Source organism: Clupea harengus, chromosome 5, assembly GCF_900700415.2.
Source record: "Clupea harengus chromosome 5, Ch_v2.0.2, whole genome shotgun sequence".
Lineage (NCBI taxonomy): Eukaryota > Metazoa > Chordata > Actinopteri > Clupeiformes > Clupeidae > Clupea > Clupea harengus.
In genome coordinates this window covers 23201832-23208523 of record NC_045156.1, presented here as the reverse complement: position 1 = coordinate 23208523, position 6692 = coordinate 23201832, and positions in this window count along the sequence as shown.

Sequence of the window (6692 nt, the reverse complement as noted above, 5' to 3'; positions counted from 1 at the left end):
TTATATCCAGTTTATACAAAACTATTTTATAATATACAGGACTATTTCATCTATGTTTATGCAGATACGCTATGCTGACTATGATTCTCAAGCTCAAATCCAAATCTTTGGATAGTCAGGTTAGGTGAAACGTAAGAGTAAATCTAAGTGTAAGACCATATATAACAAATGCACTGGATAGTCAGCCACATGCAGATGGGCTGCAAACACTGCATCCTGCTTCAAATAATGAAATTAGCGTTCTGGTCACCCCCAAGTGAGAGAACCTATTCTAATTAAACTAATTAAAAGCTGGTTGGCTTGTAGTGCTGCCACAGGACAGATGTCCAGATCAGATCTGAGTGACCTTTCTGACCCTCCATTTGGACAACTGATCTGAGATCAGCACCAAAGGGCAGAAAGCCAGGATGAGATAATGGATGTTATCAGAGGAAATCGCCAAGGAAATGAATTCAATAAAGCAATACAGCCAGACAGGCTGTCCGTGTGCAGGAGTGTGCATGGAGGCTTGAGAAAAGCTCAAATTACAGAAATGGAATCACAATTGTAGTCAGATTACACCCATCACAAATTGCAATGTGTCTCATAGCTTTACCGTAAAGACGACTGGATTGATGTGGCTGTCTTTCACAGAATAAGATCATATCATGTACAGTATATAACATAATAAATCAAAATAAGATCAAAGCATAATGATCGTATTATGTATAGCATAATAAATCCTTAAATGAAATGTCTGTCATATGTAAACCCTTACATTTGAATTAGCTGTGTATTTGCATTCAGCAGAGGTCAGTGTTAATTAACTTCTTTCATGGAGTCAATTTCCTTGCTGCTGCTCCTCAAAATCCCACTTATCTTAATGACTGGATCCCCTCCACTAGTAGTCCCCTATTCTCTCTTTTACTGCTGCGGCTGTTTCTGCAGCATATTTTACATGGTTAGTTAAAAGCTTCATGAGCATTCAGCTCAGCTCAGTAATTGCTCTACCAGGAAAATTTCCCTCATATTTTACACAGAGTCTTTTGGAGCTGGTGTCCTATTATATATATCAATATAAAATATTTAATACATGGGCCTCATACTGTATACGTGAAATGTGTAACTGAATCTTATCCTGAATTGAAATGAACCCACAGTAGTATATTAAGTTGTAGGAAATAAAGAGATTGATTATTCCAATCCACCATGCTAATTAATCCTGGTCAGATTCCAGTACTTTGGCACGTAGCTAATGTTGTTTTTAAAACCACACCCACAAAACCAATGCTGCACATCTAGACAGACTGAGTCACACAGTGACAGTCAGACTTGCTCATTCCAGACAATGTCAAATGACACATGGAGTGTCCAGAGTGTTTCGACCCATTCCGGGAATGTACCCCAAGCCTTTTTTTCCCCTTCTCCGGGCTCATGCGATACAGCCGGGTGGATGCTGCCGCCTCAGCTCTGACTCCCCTGGGACACCCCCCCCCCCCCCCCCCCCCCCCCCCCCCCGCCCCCCTGCTCCAGACTTCTCTCACAGGTCGTACTCATTTTCATATTAGTGGCCCACACCACGCAACACAAAACACGTCTCACCCAGGAACATCAGGGACCGTTGTTACATGTCTGGGGGTTGTTTGTGTATTTTTTTACCTCTCACCATGAACTACAGTGGTTTATTCACCAGTCTTCTTTGTTTTGGTGCTATTTTGTTCTTCTATATTATGAAGGAAAACTATACTGTTGAGCAAAAAAATCTTATTCCATTTTCTTTTGGTTTCATAAATATTGAACCTTTCATCACAATTGTCACACAGAACTTATGGATACATTATCATTACAGTAAAGTAATACACAAACACACTATTTTAGGAACCTTCAAGGACAAATATGATGATTCAGGAACCCTTTTAATTTTACACTCATTTTGCACCACATTAATGTCTTAAGAAGCAATGGGTACACACATGGTAACATTATCCTGCTCAATACATACTCATGATGTAATCCTCTGCTCTGGGCTATTAATGACAGGCTGATGATTGAGCCTTGGGCTGGGTTTCCCTAAAACTCCCAGTGGGTGGAAAAACCTTCTGTTGCCGTAGAGGATCAATAGCTTTGATTTCTGAGTGATGCCTAAAAGCCCCCCGAAACCCAAGTGCTTTGCCCCACCACCGCTGCCATACACTGCCATCCGTCTTGACGGATAAGAGACAGGATGATATCCCACCACCGCCAATCCCCTGGAAGAGGCCGCAGTCTGTCTGTCAGTAATAGTGATGGAGAGCAATTATTCTGGGTTAAAATGAAAGGCTTTCATGCGATTGCCTTCTCTCTTCCTCTTCCTCTCCCTCTCATTATGCACACATGCATGTACACACAGACACAGACACAAGTGTGCCTCTTCCCATCTCCCACTTTTTAGTCAAATGGATGACATTAAAAGGAAACATTACAGCTCCCTGAAAGAGCAGCTAGTGCCACTCATTCTGACTTCCACGAAAACCTGTCAGGAATGTTCAGTTGAGAGACTCTTCGACTGGTTCTGATTGCTTTACTTCCTTTACTTTCTTCCCTCTTCTCTCCTTCAGGCTCAGCTCAGAGACCATTAACATTTAGATGGGAGGACCTCTTGTGTCCCCGGAGAGGCATCGCCCGGGGCAGACAGTCTGCTGGAGAGATGCTCCAGGGCCTGGGCACCGACCTCCAGGGGCTGCCAGCGACTGCTGCCCGGGATGGGCATGACTGCGCTTTTAGGGCTGGGGCTTCATACATGCAACATGAGAGCAAAACTAAACCCCCATGCTTTAGCCCGACATCAAAACACAGTGGATAACAAGGGCACAGTTCAGTGCAATGCAGTGCAACACACGGTGCGATTGTTTATAAAGTCTGTGCAAGGTTTCAGGGATTAACTGAATATATTTACCTCGACAGTTGTTTTGTTGATCAAAGTAGAGTCAGGATGTGGTGTGCTGGGGCGTTTAAAGTCGGTGAGGGATTAATACTGTAACATTGCCGTAAGGTTCAAACACAAACCACATACGCTGTGGTCATTATCAAAGGACAGGTGGCCACTTTAATTCTCATTCATTAAAAACACTAAACAGACTCAACAGACATCCCTGCATACTGCATAGTGAGTTTATGTATGTTGTGGCATTGACCATGTAAGTGGCCACCTGCCACATGAATCTGGAGAAATCCTTAAAAAACTGCGTATCATTACCTTCATCAAATGTTTACAACAGTGTTTACAACAGTAACATTGTAGCAACCATTAATGTAGCATAAGCAGTGGCATAAACATATTAAAGGAAATCAACAAAAATAACTTTATTGACGTTTAAAATTAGGCATTGGCAAAAACATAAATTATACAAGATAACTTTGATAAGAGTTTGAGTAGAAGGAACATTTATGCTGGATAGTTTATAAAAGTTTGAAAGAAACCTTTAGAGTCAGCTGTTTCTAAGCCCTGAGGGAAGCTCTACGTATTCCCACAAGGAGCACTTGCTAAAACATTTTTCTTAGATGCAAGAGGACTTCAGAAGGGGCTCCTGATGCGCATGGTTGGTACATCAATAATTAGCCTATGGCTAGTCATAAGAAAACCTTAAAAACTAAGTCAAAGCATGTAGAAAGCCAGAAAGAGGAAAATTAAATCAGCTTCAGCATGGCTAACTGGGATCAGTGTCTAAAGCGCCTGTATGTGTTACTTGGATACTCAAGGTAGTTGGTTTTCATGATAGCTATCAGGAAGATAGATGCTCTGAGAGAAAATATGTTTCATGGAGCTGGGTATCTGAAATGTCATCACGATCCAAGTTTATGAGTCAATTAGGAAAATGGAGATTAATGCCTTCCTTTTTTTTCAATGTGCAAAGAACAATGATGAAGTTGAAGTTGGCGAAAAATAAAAAAAAAGCATAGATGTTGCTTACACCACTCATGATGTCTAATGTCACCTACAGCTCAGACTAAGGCAACACCAACTACTGAATATCCGAGAGAGCTCAGCCATTAACCTCCCCCTCTTCAAAATGGTGTCTAGCCTTCCAATTGGCAGGGATTTTCGAAGTCTAAAAATGTGTTTGACAAACTGCCAGGTAGACTGGGACTTCTAATATCTCCAGGTCTACAGATTGGACGAAGCCAACTGTATGATCAGTGTGCCATCCTGGCATGACACCAGTAAAGGACTAAGCTGGGCATAGCGAGGAGGGGGGAACCCTGGACAATTCTAGGGGGTCTAGCAGCAGACACTGACCCAGGAAATGTATTGAGTATCTATGTATAAGAGATTCAGACAAAGCCCTAAACTGTCTAGAGTATCTATGTATCAGAGATTCAGAACATTTCTAGGTACGGCTCTAAGCAGAAGACCACCTGATTCCGGAGGAAAAGATCATCATTCATCGGGGCGCCTGAATGTTCAGCTTCATGCCTCGATTGGTCATTTCCTCAGTTCGGCAGCATGGCTGGAAGTAGTTTAAAATTGCCTTGTTTAAGATGCCCTGCTGACTCATAATATATTCTCACTATTCTCAAAATGCCTCGAGCAGATGCACAGTCTTATCTCTTAACTCTTTCGATCGAGTCACTTCAACGACACTCTTTTTCAAAGCTTTTTCTTTTTCTGCAGTTTTGGTATTTCTGTGTGTGAAGATGCTTTGTTGGTTCCTGGGTGCTACTGAATGGTTTGAATATAAAATCAATCTTCATTAAAGATATGCAATGCAACAATTATACAGTATATGCTACGCAGGCACAACATATGTTTACAGTGACTTCTGTACAAACAAATGTGTACAGATGGTGGCTTTTTACATCGTGAAACCAATTAATAGGGAAATCTGCAGCCTGCCAATCAAGTTGGCGATGAATGACAGGAAAAAGAAGAGAGCGGAGAAACAGACGCCAGGCAGATGATGTGTACCCCCCCCCACCCACCCACTCCCACTCTTACTCACTTACTTTCATTCCCCCCTACACACAACCCGTCTTATCTCAGTGGATGGCTCCCACGGGAGTGGACCCATTAAAGCCCATTACCCGACAGAGGGAACAGGAGAGGACAGAACCATCGATCCAGCAGGCGGGGTGGGCCGCTTCATCTCTCATCTGTTGGCCCTTCCTCAGGAGAACTGACATTTCCAATCAGCCCTCCGAAGTTTGGAAGTGACATTGACTCGTGTCGTGAGACAAAAGCGGACTTTGTGCGTCCATCTGGTAACAAGGTTTGTGCCAAAACCTCATTGCCTCCAACCCTGACTGGCACTCTCCCAATCCCCCCCCCAAACACACACACACACACACACACACACTCTCTCTCTCTCTCCACCTTCACCCCCCCCCCCATTCTTCTTTTTCAAATAAAATCAAGCTTTTGCCTCTGACAAAACCAATGACGAAAAAAAAAAATAACTGAGGGAATAGTTAAGTGAATTAATTTCATAAAGCACTTCCTCTCAGGAGCAGCGGCGTGCTGTGTGCTCCTGGGATGAAAGCAATGTGCCGACGCTGCACATTCATCCACCCTCCTCCTCCTCCAAAAAAAGAAGAAGAAGCGGCGTCTCCGCGGGCTCAAAGGTGCTCTGCAGAGTTAAAAAAGAGACCCATCTCCGAGGTGATTATTATGCCTGACAAAACTGAAAGACTCCGCTCCAAAGACCGAGGATGCTGTCTCTTGGTTCTGCTTTAAACACCCAAGAGACAGACTAATACAGATATAAAGTTAGCTGTCTGTGGGTTTTTTGGAGGAGGAGAATCAGTGAGCTGTGATTGGAACAGAGTGTGCAACAGTGCTCTCCACACAGATTTCACAGCTGGAGGGGAAACATATTGGTCCATTTATTTTTGGGAAAGGACTGAGCATTGCTCACCCAGGGAAAGTGCTTTATGGATGACTCACAGCAAGTGTGTAAATCAATCACAGGACCGAAGTACCAGGTCTCACCATTAATTAACATGCTTTTAGGTTGAGAATGACGTCTTTTACTTAGCAGGAATGAAAGGCTTCTACTTGCCAGGGAGCAACAGACGGCTAGAGCTGAAAAGAAACAATGAAGGCATAATGTTTGAAAGTCATACAAATATGGGTAGACTGAATCAAACAACATACCCTCACATGTCACCATAACAATACATTTTGGTAAAAACAGGGAAATTGAAGTATTTCCCAATATCCGTGTATGTTTTTAATTCACTTTCAAATGTTTTTTAATGGATTTATTCACATTTGCCATGAAGAGAGAATCACAAATAAATACAATGAAAGACCTGAAATTATGCCTATTATGCCTATGCCTCTTATGCCTTAAGAATAATGTAAATCTAGAAGCATTTTTACCATCACCCCATATTGTCAACCAAGTAAAATGTGAAATGGTAATGCCAATACATTATATCTGAACATGCTATATGTGAGAAACTATCATCCATACAAAGATGTTACAGAGGTTGTACCACAATCTAAGTCTTATAACATTGACTTTTTCTCACATACTAGATAGAGACATAAGAACAGAATCATTATTAACAATCTAATGTCTGTTGAGTAGGTTGCAATTATAGACAGTTTACAGAAAATAACAAAATAAATACAAATAAAAACTGAGGACAGAATCTAACTCAGCGTAACTCAGCGGCTTAACATGAAGAGATTCACCTCACTCAGGGGTTCACGCAGCAGCAGGCAATGGCCG